Raw genomic sequence first — 18,124 nt, 5'->3', positions numbered from 1 at the left:
TTTTGTTTTCACTCCTTTTATCTCCTTCGGGTTTGATGTCTCATTTGTAACACTTACTGTACTTAGATCACTTAAATTACCTAAGATGCTATAAATGTTCCCTGTATTGTTATCAGTTTTTGAAAGTTCTTAAGCAGTAGAATGAAAAGGACCAACTGGAGACTGATGACATTTTTTGACAGCATGTGTACCAGAATTAGTCCTCACTAGGACTCTTGTTCCTAATGTTTCCATTCCATAGTATAGAAGTCACTACTCTATTCTATGTGGTAGATACAAGATAGGGGCAAACTTATTCATTATGTACCAGTTTACCTACAACAATATTGTAACATGTTAAAAACTGTGCAAAGGACCAGAATTTCAAACTAATCTGGAAAAAATAATTTGTGAAAAAGAAGAATGCAATTTGCAAGAAAAGCATTCGGGTCTTTTTACTTGGGTCTCCACTGTCAAACATTTATACTTATGTTCACTTCTGGTCAAAGTATGTTTTATCATTATTTGTTCTTCTTTCTAATAACTATAACATGATAAAATCCTGTTCAAGTCTAGAAGTTTAGAAATGTATTAATGCTGTGAAACAGTTTACTTTATTTTTGTAATACGTACCTGGTTTCTAAAATCTTGTTACTCTCTAAAATTTCGCAATGATTTTTTTTTTTGTGAGCGTGAGGGCAAATTTATATTTTGTGATTTAAACTAGTTTGCTTAATATATACTTTATTGTACTCAGGACCGGCCTTTGGTGAACTGGTGCCCTAAGCAAAAGGCCTCCACAGCACCCCCCCAACACTACCCTGTTCCCCCACCCCGGTCTACCTATACCATCCAGATTACTGGTAAAATGCTCCTGCTAGACCAGACTAGGCTGTATTGAGCAATAAGGACACTATGTTCAAAGCCTATTCCTGCCTGTGTTGGAAAATCCTGAAAACATATTCAATTTCAGGATATTACAGAAAAGGGAGCTAAATATGAGAAAAGGGGATAATTGTAATGATTTAGAAAGTTTGGAATTAAGTTGGATATTAAAATTTAGAGCTCAATATTATCCAGGTTTAAACACATATATTAGTATTAGATCTATTCTAAAGAAACATAAATATAAATGAAATATAAGATTAACAACTTAATTTAACTTAATTAAATATGACATGATATATTTATATGAATTTTAAATATACATATATATGTATTTATTTTATTTTATTCTTATTTACATTCATATATACATTTATATATATTATGATATACATCTTATATACTCGATCTTATGGATGACTCTATATACCATGCTACTCTAGATGTCACATAACATTTTTGTTGGTGCATCATATATATACATATATACATTTGTATCTTTATACTTGTAATACAGTCTTTTGACCAATACAGCAATGATATATATAACAGCACAAGACATGATTCATGTATTTATTCATTTATTCATGCATTTTTTATCTGTGAGATATAGATTTTGTTAGCTAAATGCTATAAATATTGTATTATATTACTACATTACTATTCATATTTATACATTTTAGTTAGTGATGATCCATGTTAAATATGTTGCCCCTTCGAATAGGGAGAATTTTGTAAAATATTTTGCAACCTATCATGAGTTAGATAATGGCATGGTAGGCTAATGATATGTACAAATAACTTGATTACTTAATTGTTTTTATCTGAATTAATTGAATGATTGATGATTTTAACTGATTTGGATTGATATAAAAGGATGTTTTAGAGCACTTGTACAATGAATCTGAAGAAGCGTGCCTTTCTGGATGCACGTGAAAGCGCTCATTACGTTTCAAAAATAAAAGTGTGGATTCATATGTGGTGGATTGACTCCAATTACTTCATTTCTATTGCATTTTCTTTTTTGGAGTCACCTTTGAGGGACAGGTCTGCAGCTTTTTCTGTTCTTCTTTTTACTAACTATAACATGATAAAATCCTGTTCAAGTCTAGAAGTTTAGAAATGTATTAATGCTGTGAAACAGCTTACTTTCTTTTTGTAATACGTACTTGGTTTCTAAAATCTTGTTACTCTCTAAAATTTCACAATGATTTTTTTTTTTGTGAGCGTGAGGGCAAATTTATATTTTGTGATTTAAACTATTTTGGTTAATATATACTTTATTCTACTCAGGACCGGCCTTTGGTCAACTGGTGCCCTAGGCAAAAGGCCTCCACAGCACCCCCCAACACTACCCTGTTCCCCCACTCCAGTCTGCCTATACCATCCAGATTACTGGTAAAATGCTCCTGCTAGACCAGCACCCTAGGCAGCTGCCTAGTTGGCCTATGCCTAAGGCCAGCTATGGTTGTACTGTATTATTTCATTGTTTGCTGTTACCTGCCTTGGGCATGGACTGAAATGAATCCCTTTGGATCAGTGCTGTACCCTGGTAAAAAAATTTAAATACAATAATAATAATAATTAAAAGCAGGTGTATTCTAAATATTGAGATTAACCTTTCAGCAGAGCCCCACTCCATGAAAAGACATCCCTATCTATGCAGTGGTTCTGAAGACTGCAGTAGCAAAAGCCATACACCTGTACTTCAAGAAGTCATAACCTGAACCAAATTAGAAATGTATGCGCATAATATATTACACAGATCTCCCACTGATCATAACAAATCACGTACATATGCAGGCACTATTCTACAGCAGAGAAGACAATCCACAATGAAAATATTTGGGACAAATGCCCTGAGACAAATGAAAGCCTTGTATACAGATTTCCCTTTGATCACAGTAAATCCCATCATGAGAAAATACCTGAGAAAAACATGATTGAAGAAGAGCAGGACCCTGCACAAATGGTAGCTGCACGGCTCCAAAATCAAATCTAAATCAAAAAAACTGTAGAGCCAGCAAATAGTGACAAACACAAGATAATTTATTGGGAAGGCATTTAGCCAAGAATAAAGCAAGCAAACACTCACTTTATTCTTGGTTAAATGTCTTCCCAATAAATTATATTGTGTTTGTCACTGTTTGCTGGCTCTACAGTTTTTTTTGATTGAAAAACATGATTGAACCAATCCCGACTTGAAAAACCATAAGGTAGATACTACAACCTGGCAACCACAAAGACATCCTAGTAATCACTTATTCTCATTGCATATAAAGCAGACACATACCTCAATGGACCTTGCAAATGTTTTTTAACAGGGTCATGATTATCTGCACCAAAAACTGTGGTAATCACAAATAGAATAAAAGCTAACTAAGAGTAATAATGACATGATAATAATTCACTATACAGTGAATAATCTAAGGATGCCCTCCTAAAATACACCACAGTATATGCTGGGACTATAGAACATCCAATCAAGCATAGGTAAACAAAATCTGATAGATAAGATCTCCTATCATCTCATATAGCACACATATATCATGAAAAAATGGCATTTCCAGTGTCTTATGGTGATGTGTTATAACCAATGTGCTTTAAAAGAGAGGGCATTACTTTTCTGTCAATGGAGTACAAGCACTGATTAGGAAATTATCCATCAATAGTTTCTTTTTAGACTTCTTCAAATGTTAAAACAAAAAATCTTAAAAAATGCATACAACGGAAAAATCAGAGGTGAAGATGACTTTTCCAGATCAATAATGTGCCAACAGCAAAATCAATAATTTAAAAACTTTTGTTGTTAGAGGCTGTTGACAGCTGTATCATTACTGAAACCTGGTTTAAAGATCTAATATGGATATACAAATTCTTGATTTTATTGTCTTTCATTATTATAGAGCCTATAACTCAGCTGGTGAAACGCCTAAACTTTAAATGCTAATCTAATCTAATCAACATCTGTCCAAATATCAAATATAAGATGGTATTCATAGTCATTACATGAATGCACTAAGACTATCCACACTGTCTATGAATGAGAGCAGCTCAAATAAGATTCATAGAGGTCACCTAAGCTAACTTGTATTGGCAGCAAATGTGCTTAAGCAAATGAACTCATAATGAGATGCAAATGAGGATGTGACTTGCATAAAATTGGTTGTGCTTATTCTAGTCTTGTCCAGACTAATTGCAATACTTTCTTGAGAAGCACTTGTAGTCTCCTGTAATCTGTCCCCACATGTCTGGACAATACCATGTTCTCTTCCCCTTACCAGACTTAAGTCAGTCTTAGAAGTCTTAACAACTGTACAAGTAGAGATGGCTATATATGTTTGAGGAGACAGTATACTAGCATCAGTGTGATTATGGTACTATCCTCACTCTGGAAATCTTCAACAAATACCCTGGAGGATTTGGATCTTTTCCAGCTGATGCTTTACATATTTCTTGGTGTGGCTGTGACAAATTCCTGCACCTAGCACCCCACTGTAAAGGTGATGATGTGGATACTGTTACCTCTGAATGTCTGCTATCATCCTGAAAGTGTAATACTTCCAAAAAGATAGCTAAGGCAAACTATAGCAACAGCAGCAAGTATAAGTATGAAAAAAAAATAATTATTGTATAATATTTTATGCACCATATAAATGAAATGTGAATGTATTCCTTTAAAAAATATATGTGACAAAGCATTTTGGTTAAACCAAACTTGCCAATAGTAACAGTATCTTGTCTAATGCCCCTACTGGGTAACTGGGTTTGGTGATGTCATACCCCAGAAAGAGTGGTTCTAAACCTATGAGACACAGCCCTGATCATACTTTCCTCATTCTTGTCCCAGCTCTTCTAAAAATGGTAGCATCTGTTAAGGCACAAGACTGCACTGCAAGCTGGTCTGATTAGGAGACCAAATCATATCTGGAAAAGGTCAAATAAACTAATGGTTTCAATCATGAAAAAAAAAATCAATATCTGGTAGGAATTGAGTAAACACCTGGAAACCCTGACAGGGATCACCCACTCTGACCAACAGTGCCATCACTGGTACAACACTTGAAGAAACATAGGCCAGACCAGTTGGTGTACTCAACACCAGGTACAGACAAGAAGGCCAAAGTTGCAAGAAGGCCAGAGTTCTATAGTAAGTATAAAATGAATTAATTTTTTGGTTATATTTAACATAAGTTAATCATAACTTTAAAATATAACAAGGTTACATAATCAAAGATATTTGATAGAAGAAATATGCACCTGCAGAAATATATCCATAATGTTGTTGCAATAATGCAAAAAGAAAGCATAAACATATTTATTTATTTATTTATTTATTTATTTGACATTTGGTAACCAGGAAAGTCCAACTGGGTAAACGACTGCCCATTTTCAATGGAGGCCTGGGGAGAAAAGCTCCACAACATATTTTTTTAAAAATAATTCTTGAAATACAGAGACGTTAAGAAGCCAAAATGCAATGTACCATATAACAGTAGAGCAGAGAAGCCAAGTAATTATCTTGGATAAACAAAAAAGGAAAAGGAAAAAGCAGTTAGCAAAGTTGAGGGTTTACTGGAAGAAAGGCCTGGATGGTGGGAAGAAGGAGGGATAGTAAATTGGGTCCAGAGTAAATACTCTAAGACATGAACAGGTATGGGTACTAAGATGATACAGAGCATGAGCAGATCCGGGAGTTACATCTGAGTACAAACATATGGGAATTTAAGTGATAACATAATTGTCTACATAAAATGCAAATGTAAGATATATATATATATATATATATATATATATATATATATATATATATATATGTAATCTAATAATCTGCATATATATGTCTGAAATACACAGGTATATATCTATATGCGTACATTTACAACTTCTTGTTCATGTACAGAAATAAAAACAAAATGCTTTCATTTCCGTATTTCTATTTAGTATTGCATTTACTTAAGTATTCTTAAATTACACACAGTCAGTTTATGTAGACCAGGAAATATTTATAAGTATAGTACTTCAAATAAAAAAAATAATTTCTTTCACAATTATAACTGCGCATACAAGATGGATGATGTCAGTAAGGCATTACACCATAGTCAGAGTATAGATTGGGGGGGACAGGGGATGCTTGCAATGTGAAGTGAATATCCAGAACATAGTTTAGTGAGAAATAACCAATATTGTTTCCTCTCTTTTACTTCTGCATACATTTCTAAAGCATCTGTATATAGGCTAAGAATTATTAAGGAAGATAACTATCAAGCACACTCTTCTGAACAGCTTAGGAAATAAAAACTTTCAAGACCTGCTACACTGTTCTGTGTTTCTACACATTCTAGCTGAACAAAATTCAGAGACTGTTATATGCAAAACATATTATTGAAAAAAATCCAGCAAAACTGTACTTTTTGTTTATAGATAACAGTAAAGGGAAGATTAGCAAATTATGACAAATCAGATACTAATATATATATATATATATATATATATATATATATATATATATATATGTGTGTGTGTGTGTGTGTGTTAAAGGCAAGAAAAGTGAAATACAGGTGAACAAGAATTGTCATATAGTTTCTCTTTCTAGCTTAATATACGAGATCTCCTACAATAGGAAAAAGCAGTAAAGGTGCTTAGAATGACTCATTTAGTCCCTTGGTAAACCTGAATACAAGAATAAAGAAATGTTTGTTTAACTCATTTCATTAATGCACAAGTGGGGAAATAATTATTCATACAGAGTTGTAACTGAAGCACTAGAGTACATTCATTACATTACTGCAAGCAAGAGTGAGTTATGTCAATATATACTGCTGTATTTCTGTCTAACTCTTTTTATTAATGTATATAAGGAAATAATTGATAGATAATTGTAACTAAAGCAACAGAGTGCATAGAGTACATTACTACAAATAAGTGTGATAAATGTCAGTACATAACTGCAGTAGTCTGTCTCTAACTCATTTTATTAGTGTACATAACGAAATAATTGATAGATCATACTAACTGAAGCAATAGAGTGCACTGAGTACATTACTACAAATAAGAGTGATAATTATGTCAGTAATATATGCAGTATTCTGCCTTTAACTGATTTTATTTGTAAGACATGAGTAGTTATACAGGGTGTTCTCAGTGCAATATTGCAAATAAATGCATATCAGGCATACATATGATTATTATTGTTGATGTAGCAGACTGCGACATATTAACCCCACCATTACTTGTCAGCAGACACTGTCCTGCCAAATAAGCATAAGCACTTCCCATAAGATGTCATCCCAAAGTCTGCATAAGCACTGCCCATAAAATGTCATCCCAAAGTCTGCATAAGCACTGCCCATAAAATGTCATCCCAAAGTCTGCATAAGCACTGCCCATAAAATATCATCCCAAAGTCTGCATAAGCACTGCCCATAAAATGTCATCCCAAAGTCTGCATAAGCACTGCCCATAAAATGTCATCCCAAAGTCTGCATAAGCACTTCCCATAAAATGTCATCCTAAAGTCTGCATAAGCACTTCCATACATTCTGTTTTTAATAAATATTTATAAAATAAAATAAAAATGTTTCATGTAAGAAATTGAATGTTGTGTTTTTTCAGCAGCCTGGGGAGAAAAGCTCTACAATTACACAAAACATGTAGAATAACTAAACTCAGGTACAGTATATTATAATAATGGGATAATATAGTAGGATGTACATGCTTAGCAGACCCAGAGAGTAAATATAAGATAATATTAAAACAATCTGCACAAACGCTTCAATGAATAAGTACCTGGGTGCATAATAAGACATGTAGCATAATAGCTGTAACTGAAGAGTTAACTTCATACACATGGAATATTAAGTTTGGCTTAGATGAACCTAGAGTAAAAGTACAACTTGTGAGAAGGGACAGAAGAAAGAAAAAGAGTTAGGAGAGAGGGATCTAAGAAGTATGTGGTGGTCAGTTAAGGATGGTAGTTACAGTGACAAATCCAAGTACTGTTTAGATAGTCTTTAGTCGCAGTTTTGAATTTATGTGGGTATCTGATATCTCTAATATCCAAAGGACATTTATTCCAAGATTTGGCTGGGGAGTAACTGTAAAGGTTTTGTCCTATTTTTGTTTTAGGCTTGTAAATTTGAAGCAGGTTTTGATCAGAGCTTTGTAGGGATCTTGATGGGGAGTAGAAGGACACAACTGAGGCAATACTGGGACAGAAGGAGGGTAGATATAAAATAAAATGTATTACGTGAAGCTGAGAAAGAAGCAGATGGTGGGGAAATTCTAGCCAGTTTAAGCTTTTAAGAGCAAGACAGTGGTGTGAGTGGTAAAACTGATCTGCAGTGAATCTAGCAATTTTATTGTAAGTGGATTCTAGTTTTGTTAGGACAGTAGTTTGAAGGTTAGTGAGAATTTGTGAGCCATAGAATAGGCTAGGGAGAAGGTAGGCATGGGATAGAGAGACTCTGGTTTTATTGGACAAGATTTTTTTTTCTGTAAAGGAGTCCAAGTCTTTCATGGCTTTTCTTTCTTTTTTTTTTTTAAATATTTTTATTCATTTCCAAAAATAAGAAAACATGAATGCAGGTTATTTATGACAATGAAGTATTTACAAATTATTTAAATAAAACCTCTAAACAGATATCAAACATTAAAACCAAAATAAAGTATTTACAAGGGTGTCTATTGTTGACATATAATTGACTTTCTATACAATTGTTTCCTGATTATAATCTGCTGCAGTCATTATTCTCCAGTATTTCAGTTCAGTTCTTCCTTACACCATATTCATGAATTGCTTAAAAGTTGGTTCCAGTTTGATGTAATGTTCTTCCTTGCAATTACAGGTGCATTAAACAAAATAATAGATTAATTTATCATTGAATACCATTTGCAGAAAATAATTTATTTATCCCAATATGGTTTAATAAACATAAGTTCCATTTTTTACATAAGATCTGTGTATGAATTGCCATGTAAAAAGTCTCCAATGTAATGAAAGTGATGTCTGCTTTGGAGAGATTTTTTTTATCTCTGTCATTTGGCACATGTCCATTAACTGATCTATAATAATTGTCTTATTGATGGTTGCATTTAATATATACTGTCTTAATTCTTGTACATGTAACCATGAACTATCTTCCATATTTAATTTCTGTTTAATCTGGTCTATTGTCAGAGGTTTTCCAGAGTTTAGCACTTTTCTTAATGTTGTTGAGAATGTGCAGATCAAATCTGAGATGGTCATCAGTGATGATCTCAAGTAGTTTGGTGTGTGATTCCATGGTGATAGGAGTGTTATTAAGGGATAGGACTGAGAAAGAAGATTTAAGATGATTCATAGTTTTAGGGATGAAAAGTAGGAGTTTTGTCTTTTTGGATTTAGAATTAGCTGGTTCTTGGTAAGCCAGTTTTCAATATATAAGAAGGATTTCTGTGTCCTTGCATTTAAGTCAGAGAGGGAATCATCTATGGTGATAACTGAGGAGTCATTCCCATATTGCACAAGTGATGAATGTGGGCGAGATGTAGACAATAGGTTTGTAAAGATATTAAACAGTAATGGGCAAAGGATTGATCCTTGAGGTACACCCATCTTCACAGTTAGTGCAGGAGAGCTTGCAGAAAGCCATTTGACAGAATGAAGTTGATTGTTAAGGCTACTGGTGAACCAGGAAATTGTAGAGGTGGATATGTTTAGTTCAGAGCGTTTGTTCAGGAGGAGGGGGTGGGTGATGGTGTCAAATGCCTTAGAGAGAACAAGAAATAGGCATGATACAAGCTTGTTTTGGTCTCTAGCTTGAGAAATGGTGTTGAAGGAAATAAGGGCAGTGAAGGTGCTATATTTTAGGTGAAAGCCATGTTGTGTGGAGGTAAGAAGGTTCTCTTGTATGAGGAAGTGAAGGATTTGCTTGTGTACATACTTCTCTAGAATTTTTGAAAGTGAAGATAGGATTGCAATAGGCCTGAAGTTGGCAAGTTCTGAGGAGTTTCCTCCCTTCTGGATTGGGATGGTATAGAATTTCTTCCATATTGTGGGTACTTTAGATTCAGTAATGGAATGGTTAATAAGTATGGGGATGGAGAAGGCAAGAGAATTAGCGGCTTTCTAGAGAATGAGTGGGGGTATATTATCAATGGAGGGGGAGCAGAGGTTAAGCTTTAGAAGCATGGATTTAATGTTGTTGGTAGATACAGTTTTCAAAGAAAAGGCCTGGGAGGGGTGGAAGGTATGGGAGGGTTGGGTTGTGTTAACATTTGCATTGGATATGGTTGGGAGTGTTAATTTGCTGATAGTGTTGATAAAGTAAAAGTTAAAATTGGTGGCAGTTTCAAGGAGGGTGTTAGTGGGGCAAGGTTGGGTGGTTGAGGGGTTACCGGGATGTAGAATTTGATTGATGGCATACCAAAAATTTCTTTGGGTTAGAGTTTGAGGTTGGAGGGTTCTTATAAAATTTTTTCTTGTCATTATAGGTGGCTTTCTTAGTTTGGTTGCAAAATTCTTTATAGTGTTGGAGGTGGGAGGGGAGTTTAGCTTTGGACCAGATCCTCCAAGTCTTGTCTCTTTTTTGCATTAGGGAGCAGGTAGTGAGAGTGAGCCAGGGGGGTATGATTGATTTGACTCTAACAGTGCTTAAGGGGGCAAGGGAGTTGAGTATGTTGAGGAATATGTAATTGAATTCTTGTACGGCATCATCTAGGGGTAGGTGTCTAAGAAAGGACCAGCTAATGGCTGAGAGATGTTTATTGAATTTAACAGAGTCAATATTGGACAGTTTGTGGCAAGCTATGAACTTATGTGGTGTAGTATAATGTGGGGAGAATCTGAGGACTTTGATTGGACAGTGGTTACTGAGCTTCAGGCAGTGTTTCAGGGAAGTGATATTTATGGGGACGAGAGACAAGGATCCAATCAAGTAGAAACGTAAAATTAGTTGATTTGTTAGTGTGAGTAGGAGTGATGATTAATTTGGAGAAGCCATATAAATTAATACAGGAGCTAGATTTATTTGAGAAGGGGGATAACCAAGTAATGCTTATGTCACCAAAGACTATAATTTCATTAGATAAGTGTTGAATGAGCCAGGAGAGAATATTTTCTAGTACAGGAATGTTGTCACCTGTGTGTATGTAAATTGCAGCAATGGTGACTATGTTGTGGGCATTGGTTTTGCAGTTAGCAATTAGCAGTTTGGCAGGTAAGGCAGAGGGGTGGAGATAACCAGGGGTTACTGTAAGGTGGTTAGAGAACATGATAGCAACTCCTCCACCTTTTTATGCATTCTATCAAGTCTTAAGAGATGGTATCCTAGGGATAGGAAGTCTTTGTCAGGGATATGGGGTTTCAGCCAAGTTTCACAGAGAGTTATAATACCAGGAGAGTGATGGGGGATCCAGGCATGGAAATCACTAACTTTATTGATAATACTTCTGATATTCATGGAGTAGAGGCTAATGTGTTTTATGGGAATGGTAGGTTGAGGAGATGTGGGGTACTTGGGGTTGGAGTCAAGGGTAAGGAGGGATGTCAGGTCCAGGGTTGGAATGGATGTCTCCAGATAGGAGGAGGATGGTGAGAGCAGGACAAGAGTTGTGAGGAGGGGGAGAAGGTAATAGTATTTTATCTTACTTTTATGGAAGATTGAGGAGCAAGGGGGAATTTTGGTTTTAGGAAGATGGAGTGCTATAGAAGGAGTAGATGAGGATATCAGAAATGAGTGTGGGAATTGTCGAATGACTACAGGATAGACAGAGGTTGGTGATGGATGGTGAGGTTTTAATTGAGTCTTGTAGGAGGAGAGGTTATATAAGAGGATAAGGGTAGACAGAGAGAAGGAAGAGATACAAGTTGTAGGTTAACATGGTGGACAGTAGGGATAGGTGAGGTGGGAGTAGGTCAGGCTAAAGGTAAAGAGGTAAAGTCTAGATGAATACAGAAAGATAGCAGTGAGTGGAATTGATAAGGGAGAAGAGGATCAGAAGACTGATGGGTTTGAAAAGGTTGTTAGTGATAATGTAGGCAGGGATAGATGTGGAAGTTTGATTGTGTTATGCTGACAAGATGGGTGGGGTGGGGGCAGAGGGAGAGTGGAAACAGGGGGTTAGGTATAAAGGAAATGAAGCCTGGGGTGGGTGGGAATGGGTGTAGGGTAAGGGAGCGGAGGGAGTCTGAGTGAAGCGAAGGGCGAATGGAGTCAGCAGAGCCAAGAGCAGCAGATCGCTAAGGTAATAAAAGAAACAATCAGTAAATATGAGTGCAGCAGTACTGAGAGGGGATAGGTTAAGGGGAGCTGGCTGTAAATAAGTGAATTTATTGTGTGTATTTTCTTTTTTGTTTCCTTCTCCCTTTTTTCTCTGTTTTTCTTATTTTAATCATGAATTCATTTGGTCTTTATTATTTTCTTTCTCTTTCATTTATATTCATTTTTTCACAGATTCAAAATCCCTTGGAGCAACACAGGCATGTACATCCCCGTTTAGGGACTGCCCTTCTTTTGCCCATCTGGGAATGTCCTTGCAGGGTCAGGGAGGTGGCTCCAGTCTTGCAGTTACCCCAGCACATGGTAGCCTGCAAGTCTCACTGAACAGGGGCTTTGGAACTTGATTGAGGATATGCTGAAAGTTGTATTTGATAGGTGGATTCAGTCAGCTGAGGCCTTGCTTCAGTGTGCAAAGACACAAGTATTTCCCAGCTGAAGCCAACCACAGCACCACCACAGCCCCCTACCCCCCTTAATGGAGGTGTCCACCACTGTTCCTCCATCTGGCAGTGGAAATGTTCAAGGCTCTGTAGGCTAGCTGGCACATCTTTAGCACTTCTTCCCTTATCCTTTCACCTTACTGATTCCTCAATCAAACTACTCTCTTATACAAAAAAAAAATTTGAAAAAATATAAGGTGTGTCTATCCCCAGCCAAAAACATTGTGCTCCTCTTCTCCCACCTCCTCTGGCAGCATACCCATCTTGATGTTTTCCTTTTGTGTTCCCCTCTTTCCTGTGTCTCCCCTTTTTCAATCTTTCCTATCTCCACCTTTCTATTCTTTAAGGAAACCATCAGGGTGTCCACATAAGGATACCCCTACATAAAACATATTAAACCCCCCATTTTCTTTAAATATTAGTAATACAAGCTGTGCAGTCTGCCACTTGCCTTAAGTCTTTCAGGCATGACTGCACATAACCATGTCCATCTGGAATACCCAAATACATCGAAAGTTATACGGAGCCTATAGCTTTTATGTAGTACTTTGGATTTACTTAATTCTTAATTTAAGGCACTTCACATTTTTGACTTAAGTAGGCTTATTTTTTTTCAAAATGCCTTCACTTTTCCTTATTCAGAGCAAATAGCCTGTGCTTAGCTTATTTACATATAATCATAGTGGCTCTTTTTGCTAATAACTGTTGTGTAGCTGCGAACTGCTGGACTATGAATATCACCAATAGAATGACTATGTAAATCAAAACAATTTGAAATAAATGCAAAACTAGCTAGATGTGACAATATCTTACATATAGTGGCAAACCTAGGATTTTTCTAGTTGACGTTGACTGTTGTGCCCTTGACAATTAACATACACTCTGTATAATCATCTTTCTTTGACTCTGTCATAGGAAACTATGATTCAATATACCTAAGAATGATTACTGGGTACCCATATAAACCTATTCAGAATACAACTTAAGCACATGTAAGGCAAATATATGGAAAATTGAAAAAAAATGGTGGGACAAAAACTGTAAATATTGTAAACAGAAAAAGACAGGTATTACATAGCTATCAAATATTACATTCATTACAAAAGCAAGTTTAACTTGAATAGTTCACAGAAACTCAATAGTGCATTTGTCAAATGTTCAGGATATAATACTGAAAGCAATAAGATGCTGTTTAAGTACATCAGGAAACTGAAAAGGAAAATTATAAAAAATGAAGTGATCATATAGTCCCAAGACAGAGCAAATGTACTTGTAGAAAAATGTGTGCAAGCGTCATAATAATCAAAAATATATCAGTGAGTTACAGCTACAAGGGGAGTCATCTTTGTACAACTAGGAAAATAAGTGGTACCACAGATGAAATCAGAAACTCAAGTTCCATGGGACCAAAGTACAGATTTAGTGGTTTCCAATACAGAATGGAGGAAAACCTACGTCATCCTTATCTATCATTCATAGCTCAATGCCCACTTTATCCAAGAGTGTTTTAACAAAGATCTGAGGTCTGTGTTAAAGAAGACCACAGAACAAGATGGTAAGAGCTGTGGTCAGTTACTTCCCTACCTGCTTTACAGTACGCCAGGTTTATTGGCATTTACTCCATTTGAATTACTATATGAGACTTGCTGGACATGGAAAACGAGACTTGGGAGGACAAAAAAAAGAACAATTTAAAACTGTAATAGTATACTTTGCAAACTCACAAGGTGGGTTGGATTGTTACATTAATAGTTAAGGAATGTAAACAAAAGGCAGAAGGAAAGGGGTTGGGAGGGTGGCCCAATGGTTAAGGTGTTTGCCTTGCAAACACAAGGTGCAGGGTTTGAGTCTCACAAGGGATAATTGGCTAGGCTTAAAATGGCTCACAAAGGCAGTTAGCTTAGTACCAATCTATGAACCTATGAAAGCAAGAGAGCATATGACATAAGTGCTAGATTCAGGGAGTTTACAAAATGGAGCAACACACTAATGTTAGTCCCTTCATTGAAAATATATTCCTAGCCAGATGACAAGAACCACTAAATGAATGAATTTAAAATCAACTGAAATGAGGAGACCAGAGTAGCTATAACACAAGATGTGTTAAAACCATGGAAGGGAGCTTATGCTTCTGTAGTCAACCTAAGGCAGAGACATATACCAGTAGTGTGACCTAGAGAATTCTGTCCTTGCTGTTCAAAGAGAATATACTACGTGTAAGGCACAGAAATGAAAAGTGAAACAGTCTGAAATTATTTTTTTTTCTATGAGCTACCTGATAGAACACATCTAATCTAGTATCATATTGAGAATGCCCCCCATTGTGAAGGTAAATATAAAACCATGTAGCATAGCAGAGTACTGGTCATGCTGTTACAACTTGAGGTTTATAACCACACTAGAATAAATCCTAGGGAAAAACTCTAAAGGCTTTATAAGAAAATTCCTCATCAAATGTGCTGCTTTTATACATGTTTTCCCTTATGCAGCAAGATTCCATAAATCCTACACTACTCGTTAAAACTGTGTTGGCATTGTGGCACTACATGTGATTGATAACACAATGATTTGCATTCAGTAAGCAGCTCTACATGATGTGTGAGCCGCACAAACACATGACATGCTAATTACTGCATAAGCAGATGATTTGTATGCTAATCAACAAATCCAAGATGGTGGAGCTATTCAGCAAGCTGTAAAGCAATTGTATAAACTTAATGTAGCCTTCTGCCTCTATTCCAAAACCTGCTGGAATACAGCCATGTAAACTACACAAGAGGAAAAGAATGTTAGGGGCTGCTGATGTTCTTCTGCATGTGCATGTTCTGCTGCTGCTGATGGACCTTGAGCAGGGAGGAAAAGGGTATTTAGACTCCCTTTTAACTTTTCACAGCCTGCATGAGGTGGAAATAGTAGACAGAGCAAAAACTACTACACCAAATGCGGCAAAATGAAAGAACAGAACCACAGAACCACCAAGTGTAGCAAAATCTTTTTAATCCACAAAGTTAAGCACTTTGGGTTGTTAGCCTTCATCAGAACAAGGAAAAACATGTCTCCATGTTTTAAATAGTATAAATCAATTTTAAAACCACCAATCACATACCTATAACAATTACCATGATTAATTATCTAATAAAATATGCAAAAACAAGAAAAACTAATGCATAAAAACACTAAAGGACTAAAAACAGTATGTTTAATTTTTGCATTTATCATAAAGTGCTGTTCTACGTAAAACTGCTTTATAGTTTACCCCAACATTTAACCCAGGTACATTATATGCATTAAAAAGGATCTGCCATTTGAATTCTTTATACTCTAATTCCCCCTCTTTGTCTCCATTAAAATCATTAGACACACTGTTTTATTACACAAAACAAAACTTTTTTTCCTAAATGACACACAATAAAGTATGCTTATAAAGTGCATTGTCTAATTTTTTACTTTTTATAGCATATAAGGGCTCATACATCCTTCTCCTTAATTCCCTATTGGTTTTACCAATGTAGAATGATGTACATGCAGAGCACTTTGCTAAATAAACAACAAATGTAGATTCACAATTAAACCTACCTTGCACCTGCCATATATTTTCACTTGAAATTACCTCAAAAAAGGGACCCTCTGTCACAAATCTACAGAAAGTGCAATGGTTGCATTTGAAAGTGCCTTTGTTTTTTACTTCTTTGGAATGGCCTCTATGTTATAACAATTCCATAAAATTCCTAGCTTTTTTATTGATGAAAGAAGGGCATGAACCTATCATTGGATTAGCCCTATTGTCATATTTGTCATATTTATATATTTTTAAATAAAATTAAAGACAAATATGTGGCACCTGAAGATTTGATAGTCACAGTAGAAGTGAAGTCACTTTACACATGCATCACACATGACATTGGTTTAGAGTGGGTGGGAAATATGTTAATCAACTGTGAAGAATACGAAGTGGGAGAATGTAAATTCATGTTAGAATGTATGTAATATATATTTAAAAAATTTATTTTTCAAGTTTGAAAGTGAAGTTTATTTACAAATGAGAGCAGTGGCTATGGGAGCCAGGATGGCTCCAAATTGTGCCAACCTGGTCATGGCTTACTGGGAAACTAAAATTTTGACTGAGTTCGAAGGCAGTGAAAAATGGGCCTATATTATAGATTTACTGATTATTTATTTTTTGTTTGGAAGGGCACAAATATGGAACTAGTTACATTTATTGACAATATGAATAAGAGTACTACTTTTCTTAGTTTTTCTGTTGTATCAAGTACTACTAGCATTTGTTTTTTTGATTTAGAGGTGTTCAAACAAAACAAAGAATGTAATTTGGGTTCTACTATTAGTTATAAAAATGTGGCCAGTAATAGTCTATTGCATTATTAAAGTATGCATCCCACGTATGTTAAGCATAACATCATTAAAGGATAATTAGTGAGATTAAAAAGGTTAACCACAGATATTACGGTGTTGGACAAGTTTGTAGATGAACTGCATGGAAGATTTGCACATAGGGGCTATCCATCAGAAGTAGTTAGGGAGATACTGAATGAAAATGAAAACAATGAAAGAAAAGATAATAGAATAGTGCAGGATTGGTCTATGTCCATGACACTTACTCACAGCATGAATAGTAGTAATGTTATAAAAGATATAAAAAATAACTGGAGAATTTTGCAGGCTGACAATAGGGTTAATGATTGTCTGCTCAATATCTGACTGGTTTGGCTGGCTACAATCAGTTATATTTAGAAGTTGAAGTTAAGTACAAACTTGCAGTTTTAATGATAGTACTGTACTTTATTTTTCTGTTTATTTAATTGTTTCACTGAATATTGTGATGTGTCTGTCTCTCTGCAGTTAGTTTTCTGCCCTCCCTCCCTGTTCTTGTTTTGGTGTTAATCTTGGTGGCTTTGGAATTGCCTGCCCCTCCTGTAAATCTGTGTTTGAACACTCCTCCTAGGTCCATCTCATTTGTTCATTCGAGTACAGTGAGATCATATTTTGATTTCAGACACTCCTACCAGTCCCATCTGTTCAGCTCTATCCCAGCTCTATCACAGTCTAGTGTTATTAGCTCATTCTACCGAATACAGAGAGAACATTTGAGAAGGCCAACCCACTTAGGTCCTTAACCTTGAATTATCTTCTGTTTCTCCTTTCTCCATTTACACTTTACAAAAAAAAAACAAAACTTTGCTAGAATCTCCTTGTGTTTTGACTGGGTGTGCTTCGTAGCTGATTGGTATGTTTTTGGCACTTTTTAACTGTTCAGAGTTGAATAAAACAAAAATTGAATTCAGCTCAGAATACAGTTTGAATAAATTCCATTTATTTAAACTTTATTTGCTTTAATATTGCTACACACTCAAGTGTGCTAGCTTGCACTGCACTTGAATTGTTTTTAGTGCTGTTCTAGTGTAAAAAAATTCTAAGCTTGTTTTCTGCCTTTCCTGTAACTTATTCAAGTCCAGATACAGATTTGTTGTGTTGGAGGGAAGTCTTCTAGCTTATCAGTGGGAGTGGTAAGCACCAGGTAGCCTAACAACCATGAGAGGA

General features: G+C 35.6%; 1 protein-coding gene across 1 annotated transcript in view; it reads left to right on the top strand.

Moving 5' to 3' along the window:
- Positions 1-18,124, top strand: part of SLC6A7 (solute carrier family 6 member 7) — a 1,098,089-nt gene that overhangs the window by 1,030,085 nt on the left and 49,880 nt on the right. The window lies entirely within an intron of this gene.

Source organism: Protopterus annectens, chromosome 4.part0, assembly GCF_019279795.1.
Source record: "Protopterus annectens isolate FY-2018-M chromosome 4.part0, PAN1.0, whole genome shotgun sequence".
Lineage (NCBI taxonomy): Eukaryota > Metazoa > Chordata > Ceratodontiformes > Protopteridae > Protopterus > Protopterus annectens.
The sequence above is the reverse complement of the archived record's forward strand: the minus strand, read 5'-3'. Positions and strand labels throughout refer to the sequence as shown.